This window comes from Panthera tigris, chromosome B2 (assembly GCF_018350195.1).
Source record: "Panthera tigris isolate Pti1 chromosome B2, P.tigris_Pti1_mat1.1, whole genome shotgun sequence".
In the NCBI taxonomy this organism is placed as follows: Eukaryota; Metazoa; Chordata; class Mammalia; order Carnivora; family Felidae; genus Panthera; species Panthera tigris.
Genome location: NC_056664.1, coordinates 100,975,780 through 100,991,921, shown reverse-complemented (window position 1 = coordinate 100,991,921; position 16,142 = coordinate 100,975,780).

Sequence of the window (16,142 nt, the reverse complement as noted above, 5' to 3'; positions counted from 1 at the left end):
CGATGTGCCAGGTATTTGGGATATGTTAGTGAACAAAAATAAGATGTCTGTTCTTACCTCATAGTAGAAGGAAATAGATAATTAACAATAAATATGATAAGCAATGTGTGCAGTATATTAGAAAGTGACAAATGAATAAAAAATAAGAAGCAGAGCATCAAAGGGAGGGCTGCAATTTTAAAAAGGTTAGGTGGGGTAGGTCTCACTGAGAAGACAACATCATCTCCAAATTTACAGCAGTCAAGGATCCTGCAAGATTGGCAGCTATCATGTAGCTATAAGCATCTAGCCAAAAATTCCACGTAAATGACTCTATAATTAAGGGTCTAAAGTGTTCCTTAAGAAAAAGTGTATGGTTCCTAACTTGTAAAGCATCAGATAAAAAGAGTCGTGGAATGTCGTGACTCCCATAATTATAGCAAAGACGTCTTCGTCAATATGTGCATTGTTCTGGCCTGTGATAAAGTGGTTCATGAATAGGCAGTAACTGCCACTGCTGAGCCACCTGGCATCTTGTGACAAAACATATTTTCAGCACCATGATCTGAGTCTTCCCTGGTGAGAAGTGGTGGTTTATGTTCATCAAAGCATACAGTGGAACCTTGGCAATCAGACCCAACTTGGCATTCTAGAAGGTCTCTTTCTGCTGGAGAATTCAAAGACTTGCCAGGCCCTTCTCCAGGAAACAGTTGAACCAACTCAATTACAGTTTCAAGTTACATTTTATGTTAAGGAAGACAGCATGACACTATTTGAATGATGCAAAAAAAAATATTTGAAGTGCCTTCTTTGCTTTATAGGGCACACAACATGGATCACACATATCTTGGTGTTTTAAATGGAACTATGCTGATAGCGGCTGTATACTATAGATATGTGGTGCAAGGTGCTGTGAAATTTATTCATTTCCTAGTTTGCTATCTGAAGTAGTATAGATTTATGCAAATCTTTCTGCAAGATAATTTTTGGTAGTCAGCCTTGACACCTCCCTCTCCCTAACCCTCCATATGCTGCTCTATCAAGCCTGTCTCACTACTGCTATTTCCTTTTGCCTCTTCAGGCATCAGCCTCGTACACAACTGTTCTCATCTCAGAAACCTCCCAATGCACATTCTGTCACACCTACCACCTGTGCTCCGCATTGCAACCTGAGTGATCTTTGAAAAATGCAAATGGGACCACCACGAAGCCACTTAAATCTCTTCATTGTCTTCCCACCCTTGTTTTGCTTCTCTCTTTTCCATCTTCTATTTTTAGTGAAAATTTACCTTTGCTCTCCAGGTACAGATGTTACACATCTTATTTCCAGCCTTTTAAAAGTCATTCTTAAATTTTGGGAATGCTCATGTAAAAATGTCTAGATATAAGATAAAAGCTATTTCTTCCAAAGAAATCTTCTCTTGACCTAGGCTCCTGTACCCTGTTTTATTATTTCATAGAACTCACTATGATGATACATAAAATTAAATAATTATTTATTTCATGTATATCTCATTCCCTACTACCAATAAAGGCCATAAGTATGGAAGAGAGGGATCCTATAAAGCTCCCACCAAATCCTTATTGTCAATCATAGTGCCCAGCATTTAACAAATACTTCTTGAATGAGCAGATAAATGAATGAATGAATCACTCAATCAATCAAATGACCAATGAAGATATAATTCATATGCCAGTCAACAGCTTACCACTGAAAGTGAGCATAAGACACATAAGAAAACTCTAGTAGACACGTTTCAGTATGTAAAGTAAAAGCTGTGTAGAGATGATATCTTCCACATACTGGGAAGGTTATAATGTACAATTCAAACTGCAAAGAATTCTCTTCCTGAAGGGGAAGAGAAAGAGATAGAGACAGAGACACAGAGAGGTGAAAAGAAAAAGAAAAAAATTTCAGAGTAGTCTATGGAACCCATCTCAATAACACTGCAGAATAAACACTGAGCTGAGAAAAAAACACATTTAAAGTTGTAGGATATGAAGTAACATTTGGCTATAATTACCAATGTCTTTTTGGTTCTGTTATACCCCTTCCCTTTTTTTAATCCCCTGGCCTTTTTTTCCCATGTAAACCAAACTATACAGTTGAGGCACTTGAAGTATTTTGGCTCTGGGCACGATCAACCCTGACAAATACAGGACATTGGCGACATGTGAAGGAGGATTGGTAGCCAGCATGGCAAGCTGCAGATGCCCACCCCACACCCATGGGAACACAGGCCCTTTGGCAGAAGTTTGAATAAAGACCACAGCCCAGGGCTGGATAGGGTAAGTTATAGCTCAGTAGATGCTACTGTGATAGAACATGGCCATGGTGAAGCCAATACCTTCCCTGTGCCATGATATGTAGGTGCCTAGAATGTTCACCTAAGGGTCAGACACAGGGAAAGGGAAATCTGAAAGTGGGTGACTTTAAGCAGGAAATAATTGATGATACTCTAGGGTGATTAAGTCTACCTAGAGTTGAAACAGTTTTCTGTGACCAAATATACTAAGAGCTCAAAGTAAAGCTTCAGCTAAGTTAAAAAAGAAATAGAGGGTAGATATATTGTTGCACACCTGAATTTGTGGCTTGAAAATCTGTACTTGTTCCATTAGGAATTATGCAGACATAACCAGCTCTTTACAGATATTATATCCCAGCTGTTTATAAAGGCAGCCGTATGAACAGGGAAGCCCTCCAATTTCCTTGTTTCTTTGACTCCTTCCTCCCCCCAGGTCCCCTTTGGAGATTGTGTTGCCCATGGTTTTAAGACCTCAGATTTGGGCAGCCACAACTTTTCCCTCCATCATCTGGTGGTCCTCAGCTTCCCTACTTTGATCCAGCAGCAGCATAACCTAGCTTCCACTTGGGGGCTTGCTGTCTGGACTCTGTAATAACACGTGTCCACCATTTTGAAGGACAGAGGATCATTCTTCACAAATTATCCCATGGATCACATCCGTTTGGGGGGACGTTCTCTGCATGCTTCCACATAGGCATACGTCCTAGTCTCCTGAAGGCTCCATAGAAGGCAGCTTTCAATACATTGTGCATTTGGGACCTGCTGGAGAGTTCCAGTTTCCAGGACAATTCTAATTGGCTTCCTTGCATCTTGGGGCTCTGTATTCTAGCATCATATGCACGCCAATTGCCTTTTTATTTTTTAAATGGTTGGGGCACCTGGGTGGCTCAATCGATTAAGTGTCTGTCTCTTGACTTCGACTCAGGTCATGACCTCACCATTCATAAGTTCAAGCCCTACATCAGACTGCACTGACGGCAGGGAGCCTGCTTGGGATTCTCTCTCTCCCTCTCTGTCTCTGCCCTTCCCTGACATGTGCTCTTGCTCTGTCTCTCTCTCTCTCTCAAAATTATTAAACTTTTTTTTTAAAGTATTGTATTTTTTAAATGGTTGTTGTAGAGACACTAGGGAAGTTTGTTTACATTGCCTTAGCTTTAGCTGATACTGAATGAAGATGCCAGTCTCATTTCTCTCAAAAATAAGCAGAAATCAAAAGTCAACATTTCTGCCTAGCAATGAAAAATATAGTTTTCAGGAGAGTGGCATCATTTTTACAGAGTGTTTGGGCATTCATCCAAAGTGTATTTGATAGCCATCTCCATGGATATTTCTGCATACGTTTTAGTAAAACCTACATTCTTAAGAGTTCAGGCTGATCATTTAAAAAATAAGAGTAGCTCTAGATTCTGTATCCCAGTCAACTAAAGTAATTCATGCTATAGGCAAACCCAGACACTAAGAATGCTTTTTAGTATTTCAATTGTTTGGATAAAGCATGATGTCTCTGTTCCTCAAAAACCTGTGGAAATTGTGCTGTTGCAAACAACATTTCGACAAGAAGCCTGAGGCTGTTTTTTATCCTTCTTTTTTAAACTACATAATTGTTCTCTCCCTCTCAATCTCTCTCTGTCTTCACATATAAATATGTGTGTGTGTGCATAAATACATATATATAAATACATGTATGTAACTTTCTTGAGAAGGCAAAAACTACTTGTCAGTAGTTTTCTTATGCTATATTTCCTTAATGTTTGATGCTGAATTTGGATGTTAATCCCTTTTGTACCTCCAAGTGCCTTCAAAACAATGTGGATACGTTCTGCTTGAATTAATTTCTTCACATACATAGGCAATGTTTTCTTTCTTTCTTCAAAACTTGAGCAGGAATACTGGATATCATTATCTATTTAGCCATTCAAGTACCCAAAGAGGGAAGGGAAGATCCCAAGGCTATGAGCATTTGCCATTTAGGAAGCTACTCTCTGTACGGTTTCTGACTATATTTGTTGCAGACTTTTTTTCAAGGACCAGTTTTGCTATAGATGGAACATGTCCTTTCTCAATTCTGAGGGTGACCCTCAGGCATCATTCCTTCTCTAGAGTAAGCCAGTCACTCTGAAGAAAAATCAGGGAGAAATGAGAGTTTTTCATTTGATGTGGCAACTACGGCTGATATATTCAGTTGCAAAATACTGTTCCTCAAACTTCCTTTCCTTCCTTACTCCCTCCCTTACTTCTTTCCATCATTGCCTCTCCCTCTCTTCCTCTCCTTCTTTTTTCTTTTCTCAGCTACTCCTGCAACTTTTCCAGGTCAGGAACTTCCTTCAGCAGTGGAAATAACCTTGGCTTCTACAAGAAAGCCAAATTCAGGAGAACTTTCTTCCAGCTGTCTGGCTGTAGCTTTGGAGTAAAGACCAAGTAAAGCAGTAGAAAAAGAGCTCTAAATGGGGCATTTTCCAGTTTTCTGATGACTTACCCATCCTCTGGTACTCATGTGAAGCTACATTAGTGGGAACTCTTAGGCTTTTTCTTTTAATTACCCCTTCAAGGAAAAAGGTTAGGCATTCCTCCTCAGGGCCTTTTATCAGTTTATCCAGATAACATCAAATCGGGAGGATTGTGTTTTAAGTTTGTCTGAGGCTGCACTCTTCCCTTGTCTCAATAAGGGAAATACTTTCTTTAAAAGTTTTTAGGATTTTTTTTTCAATGTATCACTACATTTTGGAAAGACTATTTGCAAACTATTCTTTCCCAGCTTCCCCGGATGTAAATTAAGTTTTTAATGGTATGCTCAACTCATATTTTTATAACAATAATCATTTCTAGAAGGTGCTTGAAATGAGGCAGGTCTGAGTTTCAAATTCCATTTAAGCCACTTAGATCAAGCGGTCTCGAACAAGTTCTCAACTTAATGAACCTAAATTTTCCTACATGTAAATTGGAGATAATCTGGAAAAGTTGTTTTGAAGATTAGATATGAGATACTCTCTAAAGCCTTCTCAGGATACAAAACTTCCTCCTTTTTAAAAGAAGACTTCTGTGAAAATTAATCAAAATTCCCAACTAATTCTCATGCCTTGCCTTTCCTTCTATATTCTTCATGAACCTGTGGGAAATACTGAATGCAAAAATTCCACGATAATCTCTACAATCATTCTCTCACTTTTGTATTATAAATAATCATTCTGTATACTCAGCAACTCCAGTAGCCAGGCATACTTAGAAGGTATACTGTAGAAATAGATCACTTTTTTTTAGAAAAGGAATTGAAAGAGATTCATCACTTTAATCCTGTCTTCCTTTAATCTGCATGTTCCTGATTTTGCAATACACTGTTGAACCATTTCAATCCAACTCAAACCAAGAAAGGGCTAAATCACAAACTTGAAACAGGTTATCTGGTGATATGTATCCTTTTCTTAAACAAAGATTTTGCTTTTATGAGTCCTTGTTACCTTTCACCAGGGTCCATCAAGAGGAACAGTTCTATTTCTCACAAAGTAGCCAAGCTACATGAAGCTATTCCTACACCACCTGCTATCTCCTGTGCAGAGAAAGGTTATTTTGTCCTTTCCTCTGGCAAATCTATAATTTGGTTTGACAGTGAAACTGCCTGAGAAATAGCACTCCCCCAGGAGCTGACCGAGCTGGCCACTGCCTAGGACAGGAAGTCATGGTCTAGGTCTGAAAGGAACTGAAAGGAGACAAGCAGGGTGCTGACTCTTGTATCCGCCAGCAAATGTCAATTAAAGTGAGATGACTTTACTTAGCAGTTATTGCTTTTAGCCAAAGCCTCGCAGGCCTTAGTTCAAACCCGTAGCATGAGAAGAGGTAGAGGTCCTTTTTGTGATCTTTGTAGTTCCTAACTTGCTTTCACAGGTCAGGGAGCTTAGAGGGTGAAGGACAGCAAGGGGAAATATTGAGGTTGAATAGTCTGTTGGCCTAAGCTGTATGGTTACATGGTTTCTACCCCCTCTCTGTCTTTTTAAGAAGATGCCTATACTTTACTGTGAAATAAAAAGCCACCGGTTGCTTTCAGGTCTATTTTTCATAGACAAATTTCATGAAATGTCTGTGTGATTTTTATCTCAAGGCTCAGAGGTGGAATAGAATGGGTGTCAAGAGAAAAATAAATAAATAAATAAAGTCAGACAGGCTGCATGCAAATTCCAGGGCTACCTCTTACTAGCGGTGTGACCCTTGGCAAAGCTACTGAATTCCTCTGTTCCTGTATTTTCTTGCCCAAAAATTAGTAGTAAAATACAGCACTTAACAGATAAGATAGTTGCAAAGCTTAAATTAACTAATGTATTTTAAGTGCTTAGTTTTATAGATAATAAATAAATGCCATCTATTATTAATTAAAGTACCCCAAAACTGACTTAAGGTAATATGTATTTGAATGTCCATCTTCCAACCAGAATCAAGGTTTCTAAACTCATAGTATATGACTTGTTAGAAGACATCTTGGAATATTCAAGGTCAAGCCATGAGCCTGAGGGACCCTGACTGTCAGCCTTTTTGTTTTTTTTTTTTTTTTTGGTGGGGGGGGGGAGTCAAAATTCCTAAATAAATGCCCCTTATCATTTTTTTTACCTATTCATAGGGGAAAAAATCAGTATTGTGTTTTTGACCAATGTATAGAAAATCTAACACTAGTTCTGTGGAAAGGGCCCTGTGAAATGACTTGTCTAAAATAGGGTTTCCAGATAAAATACAGGGCATCAAGTAAAATTTGAATTTTAGGTAAAAAATAAATTATTTTTTTTAGTATAAGTATGTCCTGTGAAATACTTGCAATATATTTATACTTAAGAAAACACGGTTTATCTGAAATTCAAAATTAACTGTATCTCATTTTTTATTTGCTACATCTGAGAAATCTAATCCAAGAAGACAACAAGACTGAACTTCCTCTGTCCCAACCAGCATCAGGATAAAACACAAGAATATCCAATATTCTTAGGAGTCACTTGAAATAGCAATTTTATAGAACTGATATTTTAAGATGATAATCAGGATATAAAAATAGTTATACTTCAGAGGTGCCTGGGTGACTCTGTCAGTTAAGCGTCCAACTCTTGACTTCGGCTCAAGTCATGATCTCGTGGTTCACGGGTTCAGACCCTGCATGGGACTCTGCATTGACAGTGTGGAGCCTGCTTGGGATTCTCTCTCCCTATCTCTCTGCCCCTCCCCTGCTCACTCTCTCTCTCTCTCTCTCTCTCACTGTCAAAATAAATAAACTTAAAAAAATTAAAAAAATAGTTATACTTTATATTTATATACTATATATGTATATATATTTTATATTTATATACTATATATTTATATACTATATATTTATGTACATTTATATATATTTATTTTATATTTATATATTATATATTTATATACCATATATATAACATATACTTCTGCATTATAAGTTATAATTATTGATTGGCTACTAGATTAATAAACTCCCTAAATAAAAGTAAAAATATTAATTTATCCATTCCTACATACAGTATATACTATATCTCATAAACACAAAATCTGGACTAAAAAAATCTAAATACTTGCTATTTTCCAGAGGTAACAAATATTTACCTTTAAAATTTATTTTTGTTCACTTTTTGCCAGTTAAAAGATGTAGCATGTTTCAGGGCACACAGATTTTAAGGGAAAAATCACTTCTAAGAGAGCAAATGATATTATAAATCAGTGCTCTCACATCTTAACCAGTTCAAGATGATATCATCAAAGGGCCTAACATGGTATTTACTTCAAAGATGATATTTGAATATGTCATTTAGGATACTATGCATAACGTATCTATCAAGAAGTCAGCATCGCTTTCTAATTTGTGTAGTTTTTGGTATCTCCTGGATCTACTATGACCTGCTCTGTAAGGATCTCCGTAACTTCCTTTTTCATAATAACTCCTTTGTCTCCCATAATTTCCCTCCCCACCATAATCTCCTCTTCGTTGGAAACCTCCTTCCCCCCACCCCAGCTTCCGTCATCTCTTACTTTCTACCCTCCCCACCATTCTCCACCCACTTTCTCAACCTCCCACCATCCCAGATGTATCCTCCACTCCCCCCACCTCCTCAATGGCCACCACCACCACCCCCAATCATTTCTTTCACCACCTCCTTGTTTCTTTCTGCACAGGGGTATTTTAGAGAGTGGTGATTCAATGGCATGTGTTGTTCTTCCTCCCTTATCGAGCACCCTTCCCATTAGCACCTTATTTGTGACACATGTCCATTCTCCTAGCGGGTTCTACTGTTTGTTCTAATGATCTCGGATGGATCTTTGCAAGCAGCAAGTGGATGTGCCAAGGTCATAATTGCCACATGTGGAAATAAATAACACTTAGGCTAATATAGTCTTGCTATGTCATCATCTTTTTCAGATGAACCAGATTCACATATTTTCTGCAGAGTTGTTTAATTTAAACATGCAAATGCCATGTTTACAGTGATAACCAAATGGCATGTTTCCACTAAGATGCAACCAACTACTGTTTCCTGTATCATATCACTATATTTATTACATTCTTTTTTTTAAAAAAATAGAAGTTACTTTTTTAATTTTTAAGAAGCAGGGAAGATTTCTCATACTGCTAAAGATTGGTGGAAGGGAAATCTCATACTGAAGCTGAGAGATACAAAGTCTAAAAAAACTCCATTTTCCAGGATGTTAGCCTTTTGCTTAAACATTCAGACATAACTTACACCATTTCCAGAAATAAGATTTATCACTGATGGAATCTAGAGTCTAAATGAATATACATAAACTTCTTCTGAAACAGCTGAGGGCAGCGGTGTCTACAAGCTGAGTGGAGGGGCTGTATCTATTATATTCCTATTTAGAACGTTTTTATATTGAAAAATTCTACCTTTAGCACTGAAATAAATTTCTGGATTAAAATGCTAAATGCATGGAATGAAACCTCCTAGTCTACCTCCACAAAATTATGACCAGGTTTTATGTATAGATTTTAAAAACAAATAAAATTTGTTTTCTATGTGATGATTTCTTCAGAGTTGGAGAGAAATGTGGCTATTTTACCACTACAATGACCTGTGAATATATCATGGCCATGCAGTTCAAAATGTTTTGCCAGAGATTATTTTTAAAAATAACATGTTGCCTGGATGGCTCAGTTGGTTGAGAGGCTGACCCTTGATTTCAACTCAGGTCATGATCCCAGGGTCATGGAATGGAACCCCATGTTAAGATTCTCTCTCTCTCTCTCTCTCTCTCTCTCTCTGTCTCTTCCCCCATTTGTGCTCTCTCTCTGTTTAAAAAAATTAAAAATTAAAAAATATATTGATAATGAATCTTGAACTCTTACTTTAATATTAAAGTTTCTTAACCTTGTCTTTTGTTTGAACCATCAGTAGCTAACTGTAGAAGAAACAAAAATGAGATGTTAAACAAAGATTAATTTAAAATATCTATCAAATATCTTATTTGAAAAATAAGAAAAATAGCCTATTCCACTTATTTTAAGTAGAAAAACCTTCTCAAGGGAATGTTAATTGCCGTACTACCTAAGATTCACTATATGTGTACTTACTAAGCAACTAGTATATCTTAGACTGTGGAGTGGGGAACACAGAACTGAATAAGATCTGGTTTCTCATCATGAGGAACTTGTAATCTAGCTAGCTGGCTATACAAACCTGCATATATAGTGATAATGAAAGTTTAGGGCTACAAGACAGTTACAACCAAAGTGGAGAAAGAATTTCCAGTTGGAATGATTAAAGAAAACTTTTTTAAGAGACATTATTTGAATTGATTGAAATTTTCATTGAAATGTTCATTTCATGAAGAAAATTGAAGCATGGTATATTGACACATTTGGTTTGAAATTCGATAGCTCTAAACTCGTATCCTGAGCCCCCCATTGGATAGACTTAAGAAAGTTACATAATTTCCTCATTTATAAATGAAACTGATTAAGGAACTTTCTCAGTCTCCTAATGTCTAATGAGGAACTCATAATTTAATTTTGGTAGAAAAATTAGATAGATAGATGATAGATAGATAGATGATAGATAGATAAAATCAGCAGTGTGGGGTGCCTGGGTGGCTTGGTCAGTTGAGAATCTGATTTTGACTCAGGTCATGATCTCAGGGTTCAAAAACAAATAAACATTTAAAAAGAAAATGTGCTGCGTGGAGCCTGGGTCGAGTAAAATGTGAAAGGCAACTACCCAACCTTCAACTGGCTCACCTTTTCCAGGTAACAGAGTAAAGGGAAAGGGGCAGGAAAGTCAGAGTCAAATCTTATCTCCTATATATATTTCCTCGTAATATCCTAACAGCATTTACCCGGCCTCATGGCCAGGTCATTCAGCAAGTTGTCTTTTAGGGTCAACCCTACTCAACAATAGGCTGTGGGAAATTAGTCTTTGAGGACTTTATAGATTTCTGTGTTATGTTTCTTTCTTTTTACCCTCTGTGCATTAGTGATAGAGCATCCCCCTTGTTTTTGCAGACATATACGTAATGTACTATGTAGTTTGCTTCTCCTTCTCTGCAGGTTACAGTGATCACCTTTAACCGTATAAAGTGCCTTTACAATTTTATTTCACTTTTCAGATGAAAAAGAACTATCACTTCGCTTTTTCAGAGTTTGATCTTTCAAAGAGTTCTCCTGTTAGGTAATAGTCTTCTCATTTTGTGGATGAATAACTTTAAAGGGAAACTGCATGTAATAAAATTATTGTGTATTGTGTATTACTCTCAACCAGGAACTATACTAAGCACTAGATGCATTTTATCTTATTTAGTCTTCAAAAAGATAACAATGATAAATGAGGAGCACCTGGGTGGCTCAGTCGATTAAATATCTGACTCTTGATTTTGACTCAGGTCATGATCTCACAGTTTGTGAGTTTGAGCCCCCCCCCAAAAGGCTCTGGGGCTGACTGTGCAGAGCCTGCTTGGGATTCTCTCTCTCCCTCTCTCTGTGTTCTTCCCCACCCCCACATGCACATGTGTGTTCTCTCTCTCTCTCTCTCTAAACAAAGAAGTAAGTAAAAATAAACTTTAAAAAATTCTTTTAAAAAGTTAAGAAAGATAACAATGATAAATGAAAAGGGGTAACAGTGTGGTAAAAGCTTGTTGAATTGAGGTGATAGTATAGATTCATTGTACTATCATAAATTTTATCTACAATCGAAGTTTTTCATAAAAATTTGAAAACTACTTATAATGCCTAGGTTTTCTATTTTAAAAATGAGGAAACCGAAACTCTGAGAAGTCAAATAACTTGACTATGGGTACTCAGTGAAAAGCTACAGATGGAACCCAACTTCATTTCAAAGACTGCTTTTAATCACTACACCACACTGCCTATGCACCAGGAACACTGTGTGGTGCAATGACTAGGTCACTTAACTTATACTTTCCACGGGAGTTCTACACGGAATATGAATCACCCCACCTTATAGACGCAGTGCAGGAGTTCAACTTGCTGAAGTTTGTCCAGCTAAATGGTGGCAGCCTAATCTAGTTTTGATATCAACCTTCTGGTCCTAAGACCAGTTTTCTTTGTCACTGGAGAAAACACAGCACCTGAAAAAGTTTACTCCAAGCCTGGCCATAAGCCCTAATCTTCCAGATGGAGCTCTGTGCCCTACAAATGAGGTCCCCCTGTGCTATTCTCACACACACACACACACACACACACGCGCGCGCGCGCGCGCGCCATATTGATTTCACGACATCACTTCGCAAAAATACAAAATATTCAAGGCAAAAAATTCTGCACATACGTCTATACTACTTCTACACGTCTACATTACAACTTCTGACATGAGTTCATATACTCAGAGGATGAATTTTTATTCCGTGCCAAAATACGAGGGATTATAATAACTCCTTCAGAAGTTTCCAGCAATGTAAAACAGCTGGTAAATCATAGATAAGCCTAAGAGATACCAATCCTTATGATTTTTTGTGCGTATGTTATTCAGATTGGGGTAAACCAGGGCAAAATTGGCTAAATCAGATCGACTTCATCTTATTCCGCATGACTCTGGAGGGTGTAATTAAAACCAGTGATGGGAAGATACAGGGGAAGATATTTCGTCTGCTTATGAGAAACCACTTCTTGACAATTCAGACTGCCAAGCCATAAAATATACTGTTATGAGATGCAGCCAAATCCCAACTCCGTTTCTATTTGCTGCAGTTACTATTTGCTGCAGAAGAGAATTATATGTGAATAGGCTAAAGGGCTTGATTTAAATACTCTCTGAAGTTCCTTCAGATTCCAAAGTTTGGGGATTCTTCAAAATTAAACACACACAGAGGGAGCTGATATGGAAAGAGAAACAGGATATGTGTGAGGAAGATAAGACATGATGGAAGAGGTGCCTTGATTTTAAAATTCTTCTCTTTGAGGATCTCTTTGCCAATTCAAAGCTCTCCTCCTAAGAATTTGATAGCAATTCCATGATATTAAAACATAACATATACCCTGTGGGAACAGAATAAGATTGTAATAATAATCATATCCTAAGAGCACAATAGTATATAATTGAATATTGGTGAGTACAGAAGGGGGAAAATTGTAATTGGATACTGGTAACAAATGTGCAGCAATGATTCTAACCATTCCTAATTACATATCAAAGTGTGTTTATGTTGTGCCCCCAAATTGTAATGTTTAATATTACAATTAAATACAATTAAATTACAGTGTAATAGTTCTGATTTTAGAGTTAGCCATCTGACAGTTTCTCTGCACTGATTTATTTTAAGAATGATTATGCTCATGGAAACATGTGCAGATGTTGAACTTGATGAATTTTTATTACTATTGGCACAGTCTTTCTAATTTATTTCAAAGAAACATTTTTTTCCTGGTTTAATTTGAAAGAATAATCATGAACATTTGGGCTCGGGAAACATCTTTTTGGGGGGAGGGGTTGACTGCTTTTTTTCCTCCTTTAAGTAAACATTAATTTCTAAATTCAGTGGGCAGGGGTGAAAAGGGGACTCAATGACTTTTCGTAGTGGAAAGAAGAAAAAAACAGTTAATTTGTTGCTAGTATCTTTATTTAGAAAGACAAGAAGTCATTGTACTTCTGTATTTTGTACAGTGGAAATATCCAAGTCTAGGTGTAAAATCAGGGAAATATAAAATGAGTTAGATTTGATTCAACATTAATTTATTTTTTTAATATGAAATTTATTGTCAAATTGGTTTCCATACAATGCCCAGTGCTCATCCCAACAGGTGCCCTCTTCAATACCCATCACCCACCCTCCCTTCCCTCCCACCCCCCATCAACCCTCAGATTGCTCTCAGTTTTTAAGAGTCTTTTATGGTTTGGCTCCCTCCCTCTCTAATATTTTTTTCCTTCCCCTCCCCCATGGTCTTCCATTAAATTTCTCAGGATCCACATAAGAGTGAAAACATATGGTATCTGGCTTTCTCTGTATGGCTTATTTCACTTAGCATAACACTCTCCAGTTCCATCCATGTTGCTACAAAGGGCCATATTTCATTCTTTCTCATTGCCATGCAGTATTCCATTGTGTATATAAACCACAATTTCTTTATCCATTCATCAGTTGATGGACATTTAGGCTCTTTCGATAATTTGGCTATTGTTGAAATTGCTGCTATAAACATTGGGGTACAAGTGCCCCTATGCATCAGCACTCCTGTCACCTCACGGCAGTCAGAGTGGCCAAAATGAACAAATCAGGAGACTATAGATGCTGGAGAGGATGTGGAGAAATGGGAACCCTCTTGCACTGTTGGTGGGAATTCAAACTGGTGCAGCCTCTCTGGAAAACACTGTGGAAGTTCCTCGAAAAATTAAAAATAGATCTACCCTATGACCCAGCAATAGCATGGTCAATAGCATGCTAGGAATTTACCCAAGGGATACAGGAGTGTTGATTCAACATTTAATTGACTATGACATCATGGGTATACTATGACTCTTTTCACAGCCACTAACAAAAAGTCACTTGGCCATCACGGCAAAGGAGAGTGCCAGAAAAATGACATTAAGAACCTTGAATTGGGAGCGCCTGGGTGGCTCAGTTGGTTAAGTGTCCAGCTTCTGCTGAGGTCAAGTCGGCTCAGGTCATGATCTCACGGTTCTTAACTTCAAGCCCCGCATCGGGCTCTGTGCTGACAGCTCAGAGCCTGGAGCCTGCTTCAGATTCTGTCTCCCTCTCTCTCTTACCCTTCCCTACAGATGCTCTGTCTCTCTCTCTCTCAAAAATAAACATTAAAAAAAAAAAGAACTTTGAATTGTATGAATTTCACACATTCTTAATCTAACTACTGATGAGTTAAAAAAAGCACTCTTTCTTTGTGAATGTTAAAATCACACAAAAACACATCAATTATGGTCCATACTGCCTATTGGATTCCGTTAGGCCTCATGTAAATTTTTTGTTCTAATACCATAAGTTAATTTCATTGAAGAAGGTATTGGTAATGGTGATACAAGGTGTAGGTTGGGCACTAATTTATTGATTTATTGATTTACTTAGTGTATATCATGTATATTGACGGCTCTGTCAATGATTCTGACTGGCACCCAGGTTTGGAAACCTCTGGCCTATATAAATAACACTGCTTGTACTAGTTAATCATATTTGGTGTCAAAACAAAGATAAAACAGCAGTCGTGGTGTCCCTAATATCTTCTGTTCTCTCCCGTTTCTTCTGTCATGGTGCACATCTGACTCTCACTGGCATTCTAAATTGATTCTACAGACAATCTCAGCTAGTCCAGTGATCTCAGTCTCCATCCTGACAAAGATAATACACGTTGTTTTTCTTCTTGTTTTAGGTGTAAGTTTGGTATACTGGGTACCCTTCACCTTCTACTTTCTTAAGCTATTGATTGATTCGTCACAGTCATTGGCAAAAAAAGAAACGTCAAATATGGCACATGCTCTGTTTTCTCATTTTCATTCAAGGTTATTATAAACCTACCACAGGAAGAAAACTGCAATATATAGTTTGTGTTCCAGAAATTTTTCGCTAATCTAGACATATCACAGCTTCTTCCAAATGCCTACTGTCTACGTATTAAATAAGATAAATAAGATATGCAAAATGTATTAAGGGGAGAGTAGGTTATAATCCCTCCAATAGTATTTCAAATATGGTTAGCAAATGAAATACACACAAAGACACACACACACACACACACACACACACACACGCCTTTGTTCATACAGGGCTCCATACAGTAATAACTTTCTACCAAAGTTGAACTCTTACATCTTACAAAATGAATCTTGAAAAAGACAGAAATGCCTTGAAATATGTATTCAGTATTCCAGATGTCTTGCAAGGAAAAAATGATTAAAATACTTTGTCTAAGTTTTATGAAATAATTCTTGGCATTTAGAAAAGTAAGGAAAAAGAAAAAAAATTTATTTAAAAAAAGTAAAATTGTGATATAAACACAAGAGCTCTCATGAGTTAAAAATGTAATTAGATGAAACCTAACTGCAAATAAACTAGTTTAATGTGTTTTGTACTCTAACCTGAAATAGTGTATCAAAGGATACAAATTCTTGGAAAATATACTGAACGTACAGTGTTCTTGTATTCTAATACTAAAAATGTAATAGTGTAGCACCTAAATTTTCAATCTTATTTTATTTTTTCCCAAGTTCTTTTTTTATTATTATTTTATTTTATTTTATTTATTTTTCATCATGATGAGTGAACTCTTTAATCCTCATCGCCTATTTCCCCCATCTGCCCCCCCCCCCACCTCCCTTCTGGTAACCATGAATTCTGGTAACCATGAATTTGTTCTCTACATAGATAAAAGAGTCTGTTTCTTGGTTTCTCTCTCTCTCT